Source organism: Pristiophorus japonicus, chromosome 2 (assembly GCF_044704955.1).
Source record: "Pristiophorus japonicus isolate sPriJap1 chromosome 2, sPriJap1.hap1, whole genome shotgun sequence".
NCBI classification, from domain to species: Eukaryota; Metazoa; Chordata; class Chondrichthyes; family Pristiophoridae; genus Pristiophorus; species Pristiophorus japonicus.
Window position 1 is genome coordinate 176882759 of NC_091978.1, and position 24881 is coordinate 176907639.

The 24881-nt window shown below is 44.4% G+C and overlaps 1 long non-coding RNA gene across 1 annotated transcript in view; it reads left to right on the forward strand.

Annotated features, from left to right (window-relative positions):
* Positions 1–1704: 1704 nt before the first annotated feature.
* LOC139232849 (uncharacterized) overlaps positions 1705–24881 on the forward strand; it is an 84378-nt gene continuing 61201 nt past the window's right edge. Inside the window, exon 1 of the long non-coding RNA XR_011588084.1 lies at positions 1705–1726. This is a non-coding gene — a long non-coding RNA (uncharacterized lncRNA). The remainder of the gene's footprint in view (positions 1727–24881) is intronic.

Genomic DNA, 24881 nt, shown 5'->3' on the forward strand with positions numbered 1-24881 from the left:
CACATTAAGCAGTTACATGAGCTTAATAAGCTTTGGTTGCTTACCATACATGCCCATGTTCTAGTAGGGTACATATTCAAGCTGGAACTTATAACTGAAATCTTAGAAGGGCTTTCCATGTAAAATCATTTTTAATTCATCATCATAGACAGTCCCACGCCAAAAAGGGATGAGTTCACAGGTGTTTCAATGAAGGACCTAATATTCCAGGTCCCGAACTACATCTTAAAGGGTGGAAGATGCTTATACGTGGATTTTTTTAACGTGTGTTGGCCGTTGCACACCAGCCACCACATGGGCTTGACAGAGTCTTAGTTCAGTGGCAAGGATTAACCAGGATGACTGGAGGCCAGCTCTGCTGCACGGACCTAGAGTGCACACATATCACAGTGTGGGCTGGCCCGTGCTGCCCCTGGGCCCTCGCCTCTTCTGGGCCTCAGACTCATGCCTCTCCTGGACCCCGGTCACGTCCCTCTATGAACTCTTGCTGCTGTTCCGCCCCGACCTCGCCGCTCCTGCTGCACCTGCCCGCACTGCAATCAATGACCTGGATTTGGGTGACGTCTTCACAGCCATCGCCCTCCTGCAGCAGCACGCATTGCTCCCTGTAGTGGTATGCTGCTGCACACTGCTCCCTCTAATGGCCCTGGCCTGTTGATGGTCTTGCAGACCGGGACCACGCCGATTTCCAGGCCGGGCCACTGCACATTGCTCATTTAGAAGTAGAATCATTTTTAACACATCCACCAGCATGATACATGGGCTCTGAAAATCTGCAGGCCTTCTCGCCTGGCCTAAATCAGCCCATCTGTGACCCTTTCAGAGTAAGTGGGGTTCAGGGGGAGGTTACTTCATTATAATGCCAATGGTACATTTTGGGAGGTGAGGCCAGGAATCCTTCTGACATGGTGCGTCATGTTTGAGGTGGGCATATCTGGGTCCTGGGTTAACTCGCAGCCCCTCTGCTGCATTCCTGTCTGACTTATGGTGTAGATGAGCCAGATTGACCACCAATTTTCAGCCTCATGGTTAGTTGCTGACATACAAGATGGGCAATAGCATGGACACATGATTGCCACCAATGACCCATCTACTTTGGGAAATTCAGCAGTACAGTGAGCTCCTAGTGAGAATATCTTGTTAGTATTTTCTGTAATTTAAAAAAATACTTTTAGCATAACCGCTAACTGCAAAATTTTGCATTCATTGCAATTTTATTAGTTAAATCTGGAAACTGGGAACCCTAGTTATTTTACACTGACATGTGCTATTTGCATCTTACAAAAATTCAGCGACTTTCCAGTCTTAAACTGGTCTGCATTCCCTTCTGTTTATTTTATTGCCATTTCACTTTCTCTTCAGCACATCTGGTTTCGTAGTTTCTGACAATTTGAATTCTGCATTTGACCTTCCAGCCAAAAAATACAATTTGGAATCAAAGGCAAACGTTCATGTTTTTTTGTGTGGCGTGTGCGTGTATTTGGCTGCCTTTTTTCAGTACGCCACCAAAAATGAGCAATGTATACAGCAGCAATAGATTCAAATTGTTCAGATCTGTTATGCTGTTCAGTGCCTTGTTTTAGCCCACTATTTGCTGTGATCAAAACATTAGAGACTTTCCCTGGTTGTGTAATTTCCTGTGTACGGATATGGAGCAATAGACGGACTGTTTTGTACTGGTTTTCAGATATTGCTGCAGAGAATTAGTACATGTCCACTCACAGAGGTAAGAATCTACATTTTAAAATATATTTGCACTTTAAGCTTGCACTTTTAAACAGTGTATGATTATTGATAGAAAGCTTTTTAATATGAGCTGAAAGCTTGGAATTGATCTGATGTAGCCTTTTCTATATTAATCCTGGAACATTCGTATTTCTTTTCATTAATATATTTGTGAAAGTCTAATTGCTGTGTAAAAGTGTTGTTGGACTGCAGTGGTTCAATTGGAAGGCCCAATACCAAATTCTCAAGGGCAACTAGGGATGGGAAATAAACGCTAGCCTAGCCAGCGATGCCCACATTCTGAGAATGAATTTAAAAAATCACATTAGATGGGGAAAAAAACATGTTTGCACATTTAGTAAATTGTCCTGCTTAATATGTAAGAAAATATGTGGGGAGGCACGTAGCAGAACTCACACACTTCTCCAGATGGACAAAGGAAAATTGAGGGAGTCACCTCTGATCTCCCTTGCACATGTTCTAGTAGGAATTTTTAGAATAGAATTAGAAAATGTCTTGTAGGGAATCACCAGCCTGTCCTCATGGCTTCAGAAGGTAGATGGCCTGTGGGGGGGTGGGAATGATAGCACTGGTAAGAGTGTACTTCTTTTGCTAGTTCTAAGAATCCATTACAGCCACCTTGGTCCCATTCATTGGAACTCCCTCTTTAAAACCTCTGCAACCTCTTCTTTCTCCAGCTTTAAAAACCTTCCTAAAACCCATCTTTTCAATTAACCTTTTGGTCTCATCTTCTAACTCTTCCACCATGGTTCAGCATCTGTTGCTTTTTGTTATCCCTCAGTAAAGTATCTTGCTATGCTTTTCAGATTTGGTGCCAGACTTAGCTCAGTGGTAGCATTCTTGCCTACAAAATGTTGGCAGGCACTCCATCTCATCTGAAAAATGTAAGAAAACCTAATGTTTCAACTACAAGTTATGGTGGCAGCTTTTACCAGTGGGAAGTTTCAAATATATGCACAGTAGATGATTTCTGATTATCTGCATCCAGATTGCAATCAGTGCTGTGCTACCTTGCACCACTGCTTTGGCTCTGTGGTAGTAGTCATGCCTCCGATTCAGGAGGTTGTGGGTTCAAGCTCCACTACAGAGACTTGAGCACATAATCCAAATTGCCACTTCAGTGCAGTATTGAGGAGTTCTGCATTGTTAAAGGTGCCGCCTTTCAGATGAGATGTTAAACCAAATCCCTGACTGTCCTCTCAGGTGCATATAAAAGATCCTGTGGTAATATTTGAAGAGAAGTAGAGGAGTTTGACTTGGAGTCCTGGCAATATTTGTCTCTCTCTGTTGTGTATGAAATAACTGTTAGGCTGAGTACTGTTTAACTCCAAGTGTTATGACCTTGGCTCTGCTTTACTAAGGTCCAAAGTGTCTAATATACAAAATGGCTGGCCTTTTATACTTGGGCTGCACACACGTGCGTGCAGCCCAATGGCCTCCAACAGAGACGCCATCTAGTGGCTAGTGATACCAAAAGTACATACATGACAATGCCCCGCTCTGAGATATTAACACAGTCTTTTACAAATTGAGACGGTCCGGTGTTTTACGCTCCCAGGTTGACCGTCTCAGTTCAACTCCAGCCTTGGGTGAGTGTTCAGAGTATGTTGTGACTGGTGGCTGGGTGGCTGACCTGGTGGGAGTGACAATGGCCATGTCAGGGATTAAAAGTCCATTTTCATTGAACATGTCAGTGATTGAAAGTCCCGATTCACTACTGACCACTGAGTCCTCTGATGACTGGGGGTAGGTTGGTTGGTCATCGATTGTCTCTTCCTCCGACTGTTCCGGTTCATCTGTGTGCCGCAGCTTTGTCTGATCCATATGTTTCCTGCATGTTTGCCTATTTTTGAGCTTGACAATAAATAATCTGTTGCCCTCCTTGGCCATGACAGTACCAGCGATCCACTTGGGACCCTGACCATAATTCAGAACATATACAGAATCATTTACAGAAATATTGCATGACACAGCTGCGCGATCATGATATCCTTGCTGACTTTGTCTTCTATATTCAACATGATTATTCAAGTCAGGGTGTCCAAGAGATAGCTTGGTCTTAAAACCTCTCTTCATCATTAGTTCAGCAGGCGAGACTCCGGTAAGCGTGTGTGGTCTTGTCCTGTAACTAAGCAGTATGCATGACAGGCGGTTCTGCAGTGACCCTTGGGTTACTCGCTTCATACTCTGCTTTATGATTTGGACAGCATGTTCTGCTTGCCCATTGGATGCAGTTTTGAACGGTGCTGACCTTATATGTTTGATACCATTGAGTTTCATGAACTCTTGAAACTCCTGACTGGTGAAGCACAATCCGTTGTTGCTAACAATGATGTCAGGCAGACCATGTGTTGCGAACATAACACTGAGATTCTCAATGGTAGCTGTGGATGGGCTGGATGACATGATTATACACTCTATCCACTTCGAATATGCATCCCCCACAACTAAAAACATCTTCCGCAGGAAGGGACCTGTAAAGTCTATGTGGATCCTGGACCATGGTTTGGACGGCCACGACCACAGACTCAGCGGCGATTCCGCTGGTGCTTTGCTGAGCTGCATGGAAGTGTTGCACTGATGCACACATGATTCCAGCTCAGAGTCAATTCCTGGCCACCATACATGAGACCTGGTGCTGGTTTTCATCATTGCAATGCCGGGATGTGTGCGATGTAGCTCACGTACAAATTTCTCTCTCCCTTTCTTAGCTTTACAACACGATTGCCCCAAAGTATACAATCCGACTGAATAGACAGTTCGTCTTTGTGACGAATGTAAGGTTTGGTCTCCTCGCACATTTGCTTGGGTATGGCAGACCAATCACCTTTGAGGATGCAACTCTTCACCACCGATAAAATCAGGTCCTGGCTGGTCCAGGTCTTAACTTGTTGAGCCGTGACAGGGGTTCCTTCACTCTCAAAAGCATCCATAACGAACAATAGGTCCGCCGGTTGTGGCATTTCCACCTCCAGTGTGGGCAATGGCAGACGACTCAAAGCATCGGCACAATTCTCGGTGCCAGGTCTATGGCGAATGATATAATCATAAGCGAATAATGTCAGCGTCCACCTCTGGATGCAGGATGAAGAATTGGTATTGATATCTTTGTTTTCAGAGAACAGTGAAACGAGCAGCTTGTGATCTGTCTCCAGTTCAAACCGAAGACTAAACAGGTACTGATGCATCTTTTTAACACCATACACACAGGCTAGTGCTTCTTTCTCCACCATGCTGTAGGCTCTTTCCACTTTAGACAAACTTTTTGAAGCATATGCGACTGGTTGAAGTTTACCTTGTTGGAGTACACAACCAATTCCGTATGACGAAGCATCACAGGCCAATGCTAAACATTTACATGGGTCATAATGTACCAGCAGCTTGTTAGAGCAAAGCAGATTAGTGATTTTCTCAAAAGCTCTGTCTTGAGACGCACCCCACACCCAGTTGTCGCCTTTTCTTAGCAGCATGTGCAATGGTTCTAACAAGGTGCTCAATTTAGGTAGGAAGTTACCGAAGTAGTTGAGTAGATCCAGGAACGAACGCAGCTCCGTCGCATTCTATGGCTTGGGTGCATTCTTGATGGGCTTGGTTTTCACGTCCGTGGGCCTGATGCCGTTAGCAGCAATTTTCCTCCCCAGGAATTCGACCTCTGGTGCCATGAAGACACACTTCGAGCATTTCAGTCTGAGTCCCACTTTGTCCAGATGATGTAGAACCTTTTTCAGGTTGTTCAGATGTTCCTTGGAGTCACGACCTGTGACCAGGATGTCATCTTGGAACATGACAGTTCTGGGAACGGACTTCAGTAGACTCTCCATGTTCCTCTGAAATTTTGCTGCAGCCGAGCGCATTCCAAAAGGGCACCTGTGATAAATAAACAGTCCTTTATGCGTGTTAATGCACATAAGTCTCTTCGACATCTCAACCAGCTCCTGTATCGTGTAGGCCGATGTCAAGTCCAGTTTGGTGAACAACTTTCCCCCGGCTAGCGTTGCAAACAAGTCATCAGCCTTTGGTAATGGGTATGGATCCTGTTTCGAAACCCTGTTGTCCGTATCCTTGTAGTCTTCACAGATTCTGACTGTGCCATCACTTTTCAGCACAGGAACAATGGGGCTAGCCCATTCATTAAATTCAACCGGTGATATGATCCCTTCACGCTGGAATCTGTCCAGTTCGATTTCGACCTTCTCCCTCAACATATACAGAACCGCCCGTGCTTTATGATGGACGGGTCTTGCATCCGGGTCCACGTGGATCTGCACCTTGGCTCCCGTGAAGTTGCCGATGCCTGGTTCGAACAGCGAGGGGAACTTGCTCAATACTTGGGCACATATATAATTCTCCGACGACAACGTCTTGATGTCATTCCAATTGCATCTGATTTTTTTCAAGCCAGTTCCTACCGAACAGCGTTGGGCCATTGCCTGGGACAATCCATAGCGGTAACTCGTGAACCGTACCGTCATACGACACTTTAATTATGGCACTGTCAATCACCGTTATGAGTTCTTTGGTGTATGTGCGCAACTTGGCATTGACTGGACTCAGCCTGGACCTCACAGCCTTAGTATGCCACAGCTTGTCAATTGTCCTCTGGCTCATTATCGATTGACTCGCCCCCATGTCCAGTTCCATCGATACCAGTACCCCATTAAATTTCACGTTGATCATTATCGGTTTGCTCTTAGTTTGGAACGTGCACAGTCCATACACTTCCTCCTCTGGTATCTCGGATTGCGTATCCAGATCCGCGCTAGTCTGACCATTAACCTCCACGTGATGTGTCACAGCACGCTTGCTCACCTGCGGACACTTGCACTGGAGATGCCCCACTCTCACACAGCCGTTGCAACTATATTGCTTAAATCGGCACTGCTGGTGCCGGTGATTTTCACCACAACGCCAACATGGAGAAATCGGATGCATTCCCACTGGTGGACTTTCGGCAGCCACAGGTTTCGCATACGCAGTCGGGTAGACCCTGCCATGTGCTGCTCTGCCAAACGCCGAATCAATCATATTTACAGTACTTGCCAAGTTTTGATTTTTCACTGATATCTGCTTTAGACTTCTAACCGTCGTCATGCATGACTGAGCGATCGTGATGGCCCTGTTCAAGTCCAACGTCTCTACCGCCAGTAGTTTACGCAGGATCACCTCGTGGTTGATGCCGATTACAAAGAAGTCCCACAGCATGTCTGCCAACGCAGCCCCGAACTTACACGGTTCCGCTAGACATCTCAGGTCGGCAACGAATTCTGCAGCATTCTGGCCCTCTGAGCGAATGTGCGTGTAAAATCTGTATCTAGAGATGATGATGTCTTCGTCTGGCTTAAGGTGGTGCTGTACCAGTGTACACAATTCTTCTTACGTCTTATCTGTTGGACTCATTGGCAGGAGTAGATGCAAAGGTTCTTGTTGCCTCGTTGCCAAATGTTGTGTATGCAATAACTGTTAGACTGAGTACTGTTTAACTCCAAGAGATATGACTTTGGCTCTGCTTTATTAAGGCCCAAAGTGACTCATATACAAAATGGTTGGCCTTTTATACTTGGGCTGCACACACGTGCATGCAACCCAATGGCCTCCAACAGTGACGCCATCTCGTGGCTAGTGATCCCAAAAGTACATACATGTCACACTCCAACATATTGAGGCCGAAATTCAGGGAGACCCGTTAATGTCTGTTTGTGGCGGCCATTCCTAAAAATCGAATGGCCGCCACTTTGGGGTCAACTGGCCGACCCGATCTAAATTCAGGTCGGGGATTTTTAGGCCTGGACCCCATCCTACCCGAGTGGTTGCATTGCCAATTTGATTCAATAAAAATACTTACCTATCGATATTCAGCTGAACTTGTCGATCCCCCACCGTGCAGTGCCCCTGACAAGTTTTTCTATCAGTGCACCACCTCCGCACTGATTGCGGCCCGGCAGCACGGATGTCCTCAAAGGGGAGGAGCCACTGCTGCGGCCGCAATGGGAAAAAAATTTCCGGCTGACATGCCGATCGGCCGGCAAAATACTGCCCCCGGGTTAGGCCGGGCTGCCAACGGGCAGCCTGGCACCCCTTCTTGGGTGCCTGCCCCGACCAAAACCCTCCCTGGGCAAAGATAAAAAATGATAATATCTCTCCCCTTTAATGGAGGGGAGGGAACATGGTGACACATACGCGCTGTGACATCACCATGACTTCACCACTGATTGACAGCGGCGGAGCCCCCGACCTACCCATTTTCAGCCAGTCAGCCTGGCTTTCAGTCTAAGGCCCGCCCTCATTATGATCCATTTCCTGTAGGACTTTGAAAAAGTTTGAAAGTCCTGAAAATGGCTCTGCTTACCTTACCAAGGATTCCAGCGGTACGTACCACTCCAAAACCCATAGGTGCGCCAGTGTGGCGCGTTTGAATTTCGGCCCCATTATGTGGTCATTTATTTCATTGCTGCTTATGGTATATGCAAATTAACTGGTGTAATGTGTTTCTCTATATTAAAACAGCAACTACACTTTAAAAATTACCTTTTGGAGGTTTTTTAACCCATTAAGTTTCTCTCTGATTGAAATATCTTATGTTTGTTTCCCCCTTTTATTGTTTTTCAATCTACCGAAGTGGTTCTCTTATCTTTCATTTTGTAGTTCTGACAAATAGTTCTACACTCGAAACATTAAGCTGTCTTTCCTCTCACCAGTTCCTGAAAGAGCTGCTGTTTAATTCCTGATACGTATGGTGCTGCATATTGTGTAACTGAACACTGGAGGGCCCCCGGATGGACTCCAGGGTCTCCTCTCGTATTGATTGTTATATCTAAAGAGTAAAATTTCAAAGACTCGGAAGTAAAAGTAGTCCTTGAATTACCACGCCAGTTTATTCGGACATAACACCCAGCATTTCCTGTCTTTAGTTCTAATTTCGAGCATTTACTGATTCTTTTCTTTTTGTACGTAAGGACATAAAATTCCTATCTCTTAGTGTGTATGTTACTTCCCGTAAATGTAAGGTTCAAATGAGATTTAATTGATATCTAATAAAAATTCCATAAGCTATAAATAAAATAAATGCTTGCAATAACAAATACATAAGTGATATCTCTTTGCAAAATGGTGTTTAGGATTCTGATTGGATCTTAACATAGCTGCTGTGCCAAATGAACCTGACAAGAAAGAGGAAGTTCTTTTACATTTTTAACAGACAGTTCTTGTTTATTTAGAATTCTTCCTTTTTTTGAATATCTTTGGCAAGTTGTAAAACAAATTGAAATAAATATATTATTTAGTTAAGCAATTCTCTAATCTGTAGGTGTCTGAGCAAAAGTTAGATGTTTAGTCCTGAATAAGAGTATATATTTCTGGAATATTCTTCATTGTTTTGCTACCTTCCTTTCAATTTGATGATCATTTTCAATAAAAGAATCCTTTTGAAATTTATATTTAGTATAAAAAAGAAATTGAGTTAACTATTTCAGATACTGAAACAGCATCCTTTACAAAAGGATTTATCAGCATTTAGAGTTATATTGAAAAGCATTAGCTGTTAGTAATTTCTGCTTTACAGATCAAAGCAACTTGGCATGTTGTTTATTCTGAAAATACTTAATGAAAAAGGTACGATATCATACAAGGCTGTATTAGCATTATGGTCTCTATTCATGCCTTTGTTATCTCTATTCCAACGCACTCCTGGCTGACCTCCCACATTCTACCCTATATAAACTAGAGGTGATCCAAACCTCGGCTGCCTGTGTCCTAACTCATACCAATACCCGCTCAACCATCACCCCTGTGCTCGCTGACCTACATTAGCTTCCGGCTAAGCAACGCCTCAATTTCAAAATTCTCATCCTTCTTTTCAAATCCCTCCATGGCCTCGCTCCTCCCTTTCTCTGTAATCTCCTCCAGCCCCACAACCCCCCGAGATGTTTGCGCTCCTCTAATTCTGTCCTCTTGAGCATCCCTGATTATAATCGCTCAATCAGTTGACTAGACCCCAAGCTCTGGAACTCCCTGCCTAAACCTCTCCGCCTCTCTACCTCCCTTTCCTCCTTCGAGATGCTCCTTAAAACATACGTCTTTGACCAAGCTTTTGGTCACCTGCACTAGTTTCTACTTATGCAGTGTAAATTTTTTTAATCTCATAATACTCTTGTGAAGTGCCTTGGGACTTTTCACTGCTTTAAAGGTGCTACATAAATACAAGTTGCTGTTGTTCATTAATACAGAATTGCTTGGGGGGGGGTGGTGGGCAGAATTTGTACCATAACATGACAAAATCATCAAAAGTACACATAACTTAAGTCCCTTTCTTGGTATCATCCTAGTAAATCTCCTCTGTAACCTATCCAAGGCTTGGCATCCTCCTTAAAATGTGGTGTCTGGAATGGGACACAATACTTCAGCTGAAGCCTAACCAGTGTTTTGTAAAGGTTTAGCATGCCTTCCTGGTTTTTGTATTCAGTGCCCCTATTCGCAAGGCCAAGTATCCCATATGCTTTCTAAACTGCCTTATTAACTTGCTCTGCCATCTCAATGATTTATGAATATGCACTCTGTAATGTATGCACCTGTGAGTATACTCACAAGTTTGTAGAGCTGTTGTGTTTTAATTGCCGGGTTTTAGTGTCCCCTCCCCTTTTATAGGGGGCACTTGTAAATTATATGATTTTAATGCCCCAAAAAAAAACACAAAAAAACCCACAAAAAAAAACACAAAAAAAACTCCCAAAAAACCCCAAAAAATAAAAAAAAGAGGGCAGTTAAAAGTGTCTGGAGTGTCCCCCAGATTGCGGGGCACTCGATCTACTGTTTATTTTGTCTCCCCCAAAAAGAGTTGTAGAGCTGTTGAGTTGTGAGTGGCTTAGCCAGTCACATGATGTTCACAAGATTCAATAAAACCCCAGCCAGTTTGGTTCAGGGAATCCATGGTGAGGTAGGTGGTTGTGAGCCTGGTGGATGAACTGGTAATGCGTAGTGTGATTGTTAAACCTTTGCTAATAAACCAACTAATTCTTAATAGCAATGTGTTCCTATCAATTCTTAAGCAAAGAACCAATGAACCAAATACATTGTACACCCCAGGTCCCTCTGCCCTTGCCCCCCCTCCCGCCCCCACGACTCAAAATAGTACCATTTAGATTATACTGCCTCTCCATGTTGTTCCTCCCAAAGTGTGTCACTTCACACTTATTCACATTAAATTGCATCTGCCATGTGTCTGCCTATTTCACCAGTCTATCTGTGTCCTCCTGAAGTCAGCTACTATCCTGCCTACTAGTTACTATGTTGCCAAGTATTGTATCATCTGCAAACCTCAAAATTGGTCCCCCTATACCAAAGTCCAGATCATTTATATGTAAAAAGAAAAACAATGGTCCTAATATCGAACCTGGGAGATCCCACTGCATACTTCTCTACAATCAGAAAAACATCCATTCAGCACTATTCTCTACCTCCTATCTCTTAAACAATTATATTCCCAAGTTACCACCATCCCTTTAATAACATTTGCTTCTATTTTCTGAATAAATCTGTTACGTGGTGCTTTATCAAATACCTTTAGAAAGTCCATATATACAACATCTAATATGCTACCTTCAACCCTCTCTGTTACTTTATCAGACCTGATTTTCCTTTAAAAAAATCCATGTTGGTTGTCCCTTATTAACCCATGCTTCTACAAGTGAGAATTCATTTTGTCCTTGACAATGGTCTCACTCTTACCCCAAACGTTCTCACTCTTATCCCAATCTATAGCCTTTGATATAATCTTCTACATTTTCCCAAATTGAAGGAGGTTAATTGAGTGTTCAATGGATACCCTGATTCCCACGACAAAAATGCAGGCTGCAACTCTCGTGTAACTTGCTTCTGAGAGTCTTGTTTTACTTTACTTCTGTTGAGAAGACTATGTACACAATTTTGTAAATTCCATCAAGCCACCAAAAAACCCTTATTTTGTGACCAATATTAATGAGGGTTCCCAAGTCAGGTTGGGCATATTCGTTGAGGTTTCATCACACGACTTCCTGCCTCCAATAGTCTTGTTCCCGCCATTGATCGACACAACCATCCTCGTGTTGCACCACTTGCCCACATCCATTGGAAGGCAAGCAGGATCTTAATTACCCGATTTAATGAAGCTTCACTGTCAGTCAAACAGCCTTTTGTTCGTGTCTCCAATATTTTTTATAACTTCAAAGAAAATTTAAAAAAATCACACCTTTTAAAAAAATGTCCCAATGATTTTTCTCCTGGGTTGTTTGTAGCATCTTCCTGGAGATTAATCTTCCATTCCTGGAGACTCCAGGACAATGCTGGAGGGTTGGTAACCCTAGAACAGAATCATAGAATTATAGAATGATAGGGCACAGAAAAAGACCATTCGGCTCATTGTGCTTGTGCTGGTAGAACTAACTCATTAGACCCACTCCTCTGCTCTTTCCCCATAGCCTGTCATTTTTTTTCCCTTCAAATATTTGTCAAATTCTCTTTTGAATGTTACACCACCCTTTCAGGCAGTGCATTCACAACTCAATCATCAGCAAAGTGATGGAAGGTGTCATCAACAGTGCAATCAGGCGGCACTTATTCACCAATGACCTGCTCACCAATGCCTAGTTTGGGTTCCACCAGGACCACGTGGCTCCTTAGGTGTCTGCCCATTTCACCAGTCACTCTATGTCCTCCTGAAGTCTGTTATTATCCTCCTCATTGTTTATTACATTTCTGAGCTTTGTGTCATCTGCAAACTTTGAAATGATGCCCTGCAGTGGAACTAATACCAACCCCAGGGGAACACCACTGAATACCTTCCACTGATCTAAAAAATAAAATCACCACATAGAATCATAGAAAATTAAGACACAGAAGGAGGCCATTCAGTGTCTGTGTCGGTTGAAAAAGAGCTATCCAGCCTAATCATACCTTTCAGCACCAGATCCGGCTCTTTAAGTGCACATCCAAGTACTGTTTAAATGTGGTGAGGGTTTCTGCCTCTACCACCCTTACAGGCAGTGAGTTCCAAAATCCCACTCCACTCTCGGTGAATTTTCTTTCCTCATCTCCCCTCTAATCTCTCTACCAACTACCCTGTACTTTAAATCTGTGCCCTTGTTTATTGACCGTCTGCTAAGGGAAAGAGGTCCTTCCTATCCACTCTGTCTAGGTCCCTCATAATTTTATACACTTCAATTAAATCTCCTTTCAGTCTCCTCTGTTTCAAAGAAAACAACTCCAGCCTATCCATAGCTAAAATTTTCCAGTCCTGGCAACATCCTCGTAAATCTCTTCTGCACCCTCTATAGTGCAATCAAATCTTGCCTGTAATGTGGTGACAAGAACACTTTTCTGGATTGAATTCCATTTTCCACTTTTCTGCCCAACTGACCAGTTCATCGATATCTTCCTGCAGTCTAAAGCTTTCCTCCTCACTGTCAACCACACGGCCAATTTTTGTATCATCTGCAAATTTCTTTATCATGCCCCCTACATTTAAGTCTAATTCATTAATATATACTACAAAAAGCAAGGGACATATTACTGAGCCCTGTGGGAACCCCACTGGAAACAGCCTTCCAGTCACAAAAACACCCGTCAACCATTACCCTTTGCTTCCTGCCACTGAGCCAATTTTGGATCCAATTGCCACTCTCCCTTGGATCCCATGGGCTTTTACTTTTTTGATCAGCTTGCCATGTGGGACGTTATCAACAGCCTTGCTAAAATCCATGTAGACTACATCCCTACACCACTATTCTCTGCTTTCTATCCCTTAGCCAATTTTGTATCCATGCTGCCACTGTCCCTTTGATCCCATAGGCTGTAATTTTGCTAGCTGTTCTATTATGTGGCACTTTGTCAAATGCCTTTTGAAAGTCCATATACTCAACATCAACTGCACTATCCTCATTAACCCTCTCTGCTACTTCATCAAAGATCTCAATCAAAATAGTCAAACACAATTTGCCTTTAACAAATCCATTCTGACTTTCATTCATTAACCCATACTTTTCCAAATGCCAAACACTTTTGACCTGGATTATTGTTGCTAAAAGTGCCTCTACCACCAACATTAGGCTGACTGGCCTGTAGTTATCGGGTTTATCTCTCTCACTTTTTAAATCAGGCATGTAACGTTTGCAATCCTTCGGTCCTCTGGCACCACCCTTGTTTCCAAGGAGGATTGGAAGATTGTGGCCTGAACCTTTTCAATTTCCACCCGTACTTCTCTCAGTAACCCAGGATGGATCCCATCTGGACCGGGTGGTTTTTCTACTTGGATGATTGCCAATGTTTTAAGTACATCCTCTTTATATATTTATATCTCACATAATATAATACAGTGGTCTGCACAGAGTGGCATTAAACAGAGTGTTTTATTTGGGAATGTGGAAAGAATGGGAATTCAGGGAAGGAGTTGTTGCTTTTTGCCTACACTACTTGTAGTGCTTTGTGTTACAGGTAGATATTTAATTTCATTACCCATAACTTAATTTAGATCCATTAAGTAGACATGAAACTAAACTGTAAACTAAGTTACTTAAATACAAATTTCATTACATTTAATGAAATAGAACAAGGTCATATAGGGATGGCAGTGCAGGTGGTGTGCTGCAACTGCATCATGTGGGAGTTTGTGGAGAGCATTGTGATCCCAGAAGTTCCTCAAGGTGCAGCTCAGAGGTGTTGAGTTGTGTCTGAGGTGCAGACATTGCAGGGCATCAGGGAGGGGGAAAGTTACCTGGATACTTTGATCCAGGAGGCAGTCACACCCCTTAGGTTAGATAGTGGTACAGGTCTGGTTAGTGGTCAGGGACAGGAAGGTGTGACTGCAACTCAGGCAGGTAAGGAGACCCCAGGTGCAGTGCTGGAGGGGCCTCGGCATTTGTCCTTATCCAACAGGTACGAGGTTCTTGCTGCCTGTGTGGATGAAGGAAAAGCCTGCAGGATGGGTGGTGCAAGCTGACATTGGCACCATGGTGCAGGAGGCCATTCAAATGGGGGGAGTGAAAGGCAATGTAGTTGTGGTAGGGGACAGTATAGTCAGAGGGATAGATACTGTTCTCTGCAGCTGCGACCGGGAGTTCTGAAGGTTGTGTTGTCTGCCTGTGCCAGGGTTAACATAGAAACATAGAAACATAGAAAATAGGTGCAGGAGCAGGCCATTCAGCCCTTCTAGCCTGCACCGCCATTCAATGAGTTCATGGCTGAACATGAAACTTCAGTACCCCCTTCCTGCTTTCTCGCCATAAACCTTGATCCCCCGAGTAGTAAGGACTTCATCTAACTCCCTTTTGAATATATTTAGTGAATTGGCCTCAACTACTTTCTGTGGTAGAGAATTCCACAGGTTCACCACTCTCTGGGTGAAGAAGTTTCTCCTCATCTCGGTCCTAAATGGTTTACCCCTTATCCTCAGACTGTGACCCCTGGTTCTGGACTTCCCCAACATTGGGAACATTCTTCCTGCATCTAACCTGTCTAAACCCGTCAGAATTTTAAACGTTTCTATGAGGTCCCCTCTCATTCTTCTGAACTCCAGTGAATACAAGCCCAGTTGATCCAGTCTTTCTTGATAGGTCAGTCCCGCCATCCCGGGAATCAGTCTGGTGAATCTTCGCTGCACTCCCTCAATAGCAAGAATGTCCTTCCTCAAGTTAGGAGACCAAAACTGTACACAATACTCCAGGTGTGGCCTCACCAAGGCCCTGTACAACTGTAGCAACACCTCCCTGCCCCTGTATTCAAATCCCCTCGCTATGAAGGCATCTCCTCATGGCTGGAGAAGAACTTGGAGTGGAAAGGGGAGGATCCAGTTGTCATGGTCCACATAGGAACCAACGATATAGGTAGAACTAGGAATGAGGTTCTGCTGAGAGAATTTGAGGAGTTGGGGTCCAAATTAAAAAGCAGAACCTCAAAGGTGATGGGGATAAGCAGATTAGAAGGTTAAATGTGTGGCCCAAAGAGTGGTGTGGGAGCAGGGTTTTTGCTTCATGGGGCACTGGCACCAGTACTGGGGAAAGAGGGAGCTGTTCCGTTCGGATAGGTTCCACTTAAACCGGGCTGGAACCAGTACCCTGGCAAATTGAATAAGTAGGGCAGTAGACGAGGCTTTAAACTAATGAAGGAGTGCTGGGAGGATTGAGGAAAGAGTAAATTTAAAAGCAGCAAGAGAAATGTCAAGGCTCTAGAGCAGAGCAGTTTTGGGTAAAAATAAGCAGTGTGGATCAGGAAGGGACAGAGAGAGTAATAAAGGTAATAGGGCATCAATGACTAAGGTGACATCAGGGGAAAATAGAAAAAAGTCAAAGCTAAAGGCATTCTATCTGAATGCACGAAGCATTTGCAACAAAATAGATGAATTAATAGCGCAGATAGAAATGAATAGGTTTGATCTAATAGCCATTATGGAGATGTGGTTGCAAAGTGACCAAGGTTGGGAACTAAATATTCCAGGATACTTAACTTTTGGAAGAGATAGGCAAAATGGAAAAGGAGGAGGGGTAGCTCTGATAAAAAAGGATGGGATAAAAACAGTGGAGTGAAAGGATCTTGGCTCTGAAAATCAAGAAGTAGAATCAGTTTGTGTGGTGCTATGAAACAGCAAGGGGCAGAAAACATTGGTGGGAGTTGTTCATCAGCCTCAAACAGTAGTTGTAATGTAGGGCACAATATCAATTAGGAAATTAGAAGTATATGTAACAAGGGTAATACAGTATTCGTGGGGGACTTTTATCTACATGTAGACTGGGCAAATCAAATTAGCAGTAATAATATGGTGGAGGAATTCATGGAATGTATAGAAGATGGTTTTCTAGATCAGTATGTTGAGGAACCAACTAGGGAACAGACTATTTTAGATCTAGTATTGTGCAATGAGAAAAGGTTAATTAATAACCTTGTAGTGAAGGGGCCCTTAGGGAAGAATGACCATAATATATGATAGAATGTTATATTAAGTTTGAAAGTGATTTAGTTACATCCGAATCTAGGGTCTTAAATCTGAACAACGCAAACTATGTAGGTATGAGGGGCAAGTTGGCAAAGGTAGTTTGGGAAATGACATTAAAAGGTATGATGGTAGACAAGCAATGGCTAGCATTCAAAAAATTAGTACATAATTTACAACAAATATACATTCCTTTAAGGCAAAAAAAACACCACAGGAAAAATGGTCCAACGTGGCTAACAAGAGAAGTTAAAGGGCTCAATTTTCCCCAGTGATATGCACTGTTTTTTGGCGGTGCTGCTTTTTGTGGCCTAAATTTTAAAATCCAAGTTTCCCCAAAGAGTGAGCGGCAGCGTAACTCAGTTAGTTATGAATTTTTTTAGGTTAGTGTTTTTTTGCGCAGCCTGACGTCTGCACCAGTTTTTCACAATTATGCAAGTTTGGCCAACTTACAATTCTCCGAGGACAGCGTATGTGACAACTACCAAAAAAACGTCGCAAAAAGACGCCATTGTTTCTCGGTGAAGTTTTGGAAGGAGTCAAGAACACATAAATATGCATCATCAAGCTTAAATTTTTCCAACTGAGAACGCAAAACATGGAAGTTTCATGCAATTCTTTAAGTTTGGATTTTTTTTAAGTGCCCCGCCACCACTGAATGTCTCCAAACCGAGCTTGAGGGTCAGAGCATCGGCCGGCAGAATCGGTCCCTTGCCCGGACACAGGAGCTCGGGGCTCGGCCTCAAAAGAAGCCCGGGAGGGGTGGGGGGGGTGGTTGTGGAAGCTGAACTGAAGGGATGAGAACCCTTACACTATGCCACTATGCATCATCAAATGAAGCCCTGGGGGGTGGAAGCCAAACTGAAGGCATGAGAAGCCTTTCACTATGCCACTATGCAGCAAGCAGCATCAAATGAAGCCCGGAGAGGAGGGGCGGGGGTGGGGATGGGGGTGGGGGTGGGCGGTGGTGTTTCCCAACCTAAGCAAGCCCATTGCGCATGCTCAGACCTGGGTGTGGTCCATACTAGGGCGTCGACCTTGGGGAGAAAGACAACAAAGAAGCTGGTCCTGCCTGCCGTTTTGAGCTTCTTGCAAAGGTACAATTTAATCATGGGGGCAATACTGACTGCCATACCTCGTGCAAGCCTTCTGCATGATGGTGCTGCGGAGGAGACGATTGATTCAATGTCATCACATGAGGAACCTCGGAGCACGTAGGATCGTAAGATGATGGACAGGAGGCCTTACCCACGTCGGGTATATTGAGACAGGCATTCATACCTGCACCTGAGTGATGCAGACTGTGTCAGAAGGCTGCGTTTCCGCAAAGAAGTTATAACTGCGATCTGTGAGTTGGTAAAATCAGACCTGCAACCTAGAAGTGTCAGGAGGACTGCTTTGTCATTGGAGTGATGGTTACAGCTGCACTTTCATTCTATGCATCTGGATCGTTTCAGACCACAACTAGGGATGTGTGCGCCATTTCTCAACATGCAACATATACAGAGCTGCATTGATTGTATCCACATTGCTTTGCGAGCAACTTTGGAGAATTCTGAGATGTACAGGAACAGAAAAGGCTTCCACTCCATTAATGTGCAACTCGTGTGTGACAACATGCATCGCATCATGTCAGTTGATACAAGATACTCTGGGAGCACCCATGATGCGTTCATCCTATGCAAGAGTGCTATATCTGCCATGTTTCAGCAGCAGCCAGAAGGGCAGAACTGGCTGCTGGGAGACAAAGGGTGTGGCCTCGCCACCTGGCTCATGACGCCCCTACGTATAACCCGGACGAAGGCTGACCGGGAATACATCATGTCGCACATTGCGATGAACAGCATAATAGAGAGGACCATTGGCATCTTGAAACAGCATTTTCGATGTCTGGACTATTCTGGAGGCTACTTGCAATACTCCTCTGAGATTGTCGGTCAGTTCACTGTTGTGTGCTGCATGCTGCATAACTTAGCCATCATGAGGCAGCAGCAGCTGATCGTAGAAGACCCACCTGAGGTGAGAGTGCCTGATGATGAGGTGGAAGATGCAGATAACAAGGAGGAGGAGGAGGAGGAGGACGAGGATGAGGAAGCCATGCAACTACCTGAACCCGGAGCACGACGGCAGAGGAGGGCGGGCCGTCGTGCCCCTTTAACGATTGCTCGAGCCTTGCACCAGCAGCTCATCCATGAACGCTTTGCTGCCTGAAGGCTCAGTGGCAACTATTCCAAATGGACCATGTTTACTGTTTGGACCTATTCTGTAATGTTGTGTTGTGTTAATGGAACAAATAATGGAAATGATTCTTCTTTACTTCAAAAAGTTGTGTTAATAATGGAACAAATATTGGAAATGATTCAGTTATAATTTAAAATAGATTTTATTCAAAAGTTTAACAAACATTTGTTTGTACTTAACTTTAATAAAAATATTCTTGTATCAAACTTTAAAGTTTTCAGTTAAGACCAATTACAGACTCTAAGATCACTTAAAAACTTTGGGCTGAAATTGGTGGCCTTACTGCCCACTGCCACCGGCTGCCGCCCAATCTTTTCGCCGCTCTCCCCTCAGTGACAGATTCCTCCAGGTCTGCATCCGACGTGAGGCAGGTACCGCTGGGAGCCGCCCGCTATTGCCCGCTGGCGGCCTCTGCCGGCCAAGTCGTGTAAGTGACCTCCCGCCCGTCGAGCTGGCATATTGGTATGGGCGGGAGGCGACAGGAGTCGGTGGCAGCAGGGGGAAGGACTGCTGCGTGGAGGCAGGTCCAACCCCAACGGTAAGTAAGAAGACATGCAAAAAAAGATTAGTGATCATTTGTAATTTTATTTTTTCAGCGGTTTACCTGTATGGGGTCTCCTGAAGGTGTTGAGGTGTTTTTTTATTGTGAAATATTTTTATTTTTCAGTGTTCCCCCCTCCCTGGGCCCGACTCAATCCTCGGTGGCACTTTGCCAAGATTGAGAGCTCCCGCCCGCTGCTGCCCAGATTGATGGCGTAAGCCATTATTTGGCTGCTGGCGGTACTGCCATCTCTTTGAGGGATCTTCCTGGCAAAGTACCACCCAGTCTCTCAGCAGCTATTGGCTATTGTTTGGGCAGCACTTGGTTGGGCCTTGGCTTCCAGCAAGTTCGGGCCCTTAAAGATCACTTACAAACTCTAAGATCACTTGAAAACTTTAAGATCACTTACAAACTTTTAAAATTGTAAATTTACCTAACTAACAAAAAAGTTTTATTCTGTGAACAGTTACAACAGTAACAACAATAATAATAACAACAACAACAACAACAGCAGCAGCAAAGAAAGGCTGCACTCATCTGTCCTCCACCTTATTCTAAGACTGCCCACTGTGCTTGGGCTTGGTGTCTCCACCCCTGCCCGCAGTCGGTGGCGCAGCGTTTCTCGGGTTTGTACCAAGCTTATTCTTTCAAACATCTCAGGTAATGTGCACTACTTGATGGGGGGGCAGCCGGTAATGTGGAAGGCCCGGCTTGGGCCTCTTCAGAGGCTGGTCTGGGGATTCGAGTGGGAGTGGCAATTGAATCTGTCAATGGCCGCGGGGTCTGGGTTCATTTATTGCAGCCGCTAATTCAGACATTCCCTTCCTCATGTGCCCTGACAGTATGTCAACTACCTGCAACATTCCCTCCCTCATGTTCAGCACCGTGTGACATGCCCTCCCTCATGTTCACTGATAGTGTTTGCACTACCTGCAACATTCCCTTTCTCATTCCCTCATGTTCACTGACAGTGTATCAGCTACCTGCGACATTCCCTCCTTCATATGCATCAACATTGTTTCAGCTGCCTGCAATATTCTTTCCCTCATGTGCCCAGACAGTGTTACCATTTCTCGTGAGAGAGTTGTTACTAATCCCAACAGTCCCGATATCTCATCACCCACCCCACTGATGGTGTCCAGGAGTGATTATGTAAGGTCAATGCTGTCTGCACTCATTGCCATCATCTGAACCACATCTGTTAGATCCTGCACCTCAGGAGAGCGCTGTCGAGCTCTCCTTCCCCTCCTCACTCTGGGTGTGGCTCACTGCAGCCCACTGGAATCCTCAGCCTCGGACGGTGGGAAACAATAGAATGTCCCAGCAACACTCATACCACTCAAGAAACGGGGTGGCACATCAATGGACGGCATCTGTACCACCTCCAAAGTGAGTATAACAGTGGGGGCTTCATCCATCCCCCTCCCCCTCCCCCTCCTCCTCTCCCCCATGCTCCTGGTCTGGAAGGCGGGATTGGAAGATGTTCTTCTCTTCAGGCTCGTCCGCATCTGAATCTTTTTCTGCATTGTCGGGGTTGGCCTCAAGTTCTGCAAAATATAACAGAACAGACAAATGGTTAGTAGCAAAGGAGGGGGCAGGGTGGGTGGCATGAGTAGGCTCACACAACGCAGGCAGCAGGCTGATTTGAAGGACCACGATGAATGATAGCACATTGCATCAACCGAAGCGTAGCTGAGGGAGACATCCGCGCAGTACTTAACATTTATCAAAGCCAGACTGTGGAATTTGCAGGACTTACCCTCTCACGGTAAATCCTCAGCCTCGGACGGTGGGGCCCTGGGTGTGTCTCGCTAAACCCCACTGGAATCCTCAGCCTCAGACTGTGGGAAACCATGGACTGTCCCAGCAACACTCGTACCACTCAAGAAAGGGGATGGCACTTACCCTCTCAAGCTGCTCAGCTTGTGCAATGGTGGTTGCTTTTCTCCAGGCCCGACCCATCAAAGTAGCGACCCTCTCTTCCAAGGGTGTCAGTGGCTGCAGATTTGCCGGGCCTCCTCTTGTTCGACGTCTTTCTCGTTTGTTGTAGAAACATAGAAACATAGAAATTTAAAGTGCAGAAGGAGGCCATTTTGGCCCACCATGTCCACGCCGGCCGACAAAGAGCCGCACGACCATTGGTCAGCAGTCTTAAGGGTTACATATAAACTTACAAACAATGAACAATGGCGGAAAGGCAAAGAGCACCCAGCCCAACCATCTTCCTCTGCAAAGATGAAAACATAACTTTTTAGGGATGGGTGGGACATATACAGCTGGTTACATATACAATTGCAATTCCATTGAATAAATGGAAATATTACTTACACTAACTACTTGACCAAGGTCCTGCCACTTTTTGCACTGGCCTCCCGACCTCGGGGTGGTCACCATTACACAGTAATCTTCTGCAAGTTGGTTCTAACATTTCTTCATTTCTTTTGGTGAAACTTTTATGTGACCTCTGTTGGTGTCCAGTTCCTGCCACCTGCCCTCAATCACAGTAACCAGTGCCTCCACTTCATCCTGTGAGAAATTCTTGGTCCTTGAGCCGTATTGCATCTTATATTGCAGCTCCGATTTTTCCAATGAGAATTAAAGTTCTCACACACAAAATGGCCAAATGCAGACTGGGAGCTGGACTGGGCATGCGCGCCCATAGCAATCACATCAAAAATGTCCTTTTTTGTTTTGTGTATCCACAGAAGGGGGTGCATCATTTTTTCAGCACAGACATTAGGCTCCACCCCCCAAAGCTAAAGGACAGGTTACATGGTGCCAATTTCAAAAAATAGAACGGGGAAATTTGGTACTTATTTTTTTGGAGTAGTTGGGACCAGAAAAAACGGGCATAACTCTGGCAATACGCCAAAAAATGGCATTGGGGAAAATTGAGCCCATTCATAATATTGATCAATGGAAGAGGCTTATAATGTTGCCAAAAAGAGCAATAAGCCTAAGGATTGGGAGGAATTTAGAATTCAGCGAAGGACCAAGAAATTGATTAAAAAAAAGAGAAAATAGAATATGAGTGCAAACTAGCGAGACATAAAAACAGACTGTAAAAGCTTCTATAGGTATGTAAAAAGGAAAAGATTAGCGAATGTAAATGTGGGTCCCTTGCAGGCTGAGCCAGGAGAAATTATAATGGGGAATAAGGAAATGGCAGAGAAATTAACCAAATACTTGTGTCTGTCTTCACGGAAGAAGACACAACAAAAAAAAATCCCGGAAATAGTAGAGAACCAAGGGTCTAACAAGAATGAGATACTGAAAGTAATTAGTATTGGTAAAAAAATAGCACTTGAGAAATTAATGGGACTGAAAGCCGATAAATCCCCTGGACCTGATGGCCTATATCCTAGGGTTTTGAAAGAGGTAGCTATCGAGATAGTGGATGCATTGGTGGTCATCTTCCAAAATTCCATAGATTCTAGAATGGTTCCCACAGATTGGAAGGTAGCAAATGTAACCCCACTATTTAAGAAAGGATGGAGAGAGAAAACAGGGACCTATAGACTGGTTAGCCTGACATCAGTAGTATGAAAATGCTAGAATCTATTATTAAGGATGTGGTAATAGGGCACTTCGAAAATAATAATAGGATTGGGCATAGTCAACACGGATTTATGAAAGGGAAATCATGTTTGACAAATCTGTTACAGTTTTTTGAGGTTGTAACTAGTAGAATAGATAAGAGGGAACCAATGGATGCGGTGTATTTGGATTTTCAGAAGGCATTCGATTAGGTGCCACACAAGAGAGTATTAAACAAAATTAGGGCTCATGAGTTTGGTGGTAATATATTAGCAAGGATTGAGGATTGGTTAACGGACAGAAAACAGAGCGTAGGAATAAACTGGTCATTTTCAGATTGGCAGGCTGTAACTAATGGGGTGCTGCAAGGATCGGTGCTTGCGCCTCGGCTATACACAATCTATATCAATGATTCGGATGAGGGGACTAAATGTAATATGTCCAAGTTTTCTGATGATACAAAGCTAGGTGGGAATGAAAGTTATGAGGAGGATGCAAAGAGGCTTCAAGGGGATATAGGCTAAGTAAGTGGCAAATGGAATGTAATGTGGAGAAATGTGAAGCTATCTACTTTGGTAGGAAAAATAGAGAAATAGCGTATTTTTTAAATGGTGAGAGATTGGGAAATGTTGGTGTTCAGAGGGACCTGGGTATCCTCGTATACGAATCACTGAAAGTTAACATGCAGGCACAGCAAACAATTAAGAAAGCAAATGGTATGTTGGCCTTTGAGCATGAGTAAAGATGTCTTACTGCAATTATATAGGGCCCTGGTGAGACCTCTCCTGGAATATTGTGTAGAATTTTGGTCTCCTTACCTAAGGAAGGATATACTTGTTATAGAGGGAGTGCAACAAAGATTCACCAGACTAATTCCTGAGATGGGGGGATTGTCCTATGAGGAGAGATTGAGTAGACTAGGCCTATATTCTCTAGAGTTAAGTGAGTGGTGATCTCATTGAAACATACAAAATTCTTAAAGGGCTTGACAGGGTAGATGCAGGGAGGATGTTTCCCCTGGCTGGGGAGTCGAGAACCAAGGATTACAATCTCAGAATAAGGGGTCAGCCATTTAGGACCGAGATAAGGAGAAATTTCTTCCCTCAGAGTGTGGTGAATCCTTTGACTTCTCTACCCCAGAGGGCTGTGGAAGCTCAGTCTTTGAGTATATTCAACCTAGAGATCGATAAATTTTTGGATATTAAGGGAATCAAGGGATATGGGGATAGTGCGGGAAAGTGGAGTTGAGGTAGAAGATCAGCCATAATCTTATTAAATGGCGGAGCAGGCTGGAGGGGCCGAATGTCCTACTCCTGTTCCAATTTCTTATGTTCTTATGTTCTTCCATAATATTGCTACTGCCTCCTTCTTTACTGTTACATTGGCAGCATCCGCTTCTCTAGTGGACAGATGCAAAGCACTCATTTAGTACAATGGTGGACAAAATATGGCCGGGGGCTGTATCCGGCCTGCCAATTGATTCTATCCGGGTTGCATAGTGGTTCTCAAACTGGATTCTATGGCAAGGGCGATGGATCTGGGAGCAGGCTACCAGGATGGAGCTATGAGCCGGATCGGACTCTCCGCGCACCCCCCCCCCCCACCGGTTTTCTGCCACCTGACCAAAGCCCAATGTTTGTCCATTCGATGTCCTGATGCTGTGGGTGAGCCTCGGTCCCTCGCTTAAGATGGCTGTCCGATTCTTGGTTTCACTGTTTACGACCGGCTCCCCTGCTCTCCGCTCACCATGTCCAGCAAACATTTGGGCCTGAAGCTAGCTGTTATTTAGCATTAAATATGTTTTGTTCAGCTTCAATATAATGTTTTGTGTAAGTGTTGAAGGGTGTGTTTGTGCAGAGTGATCGG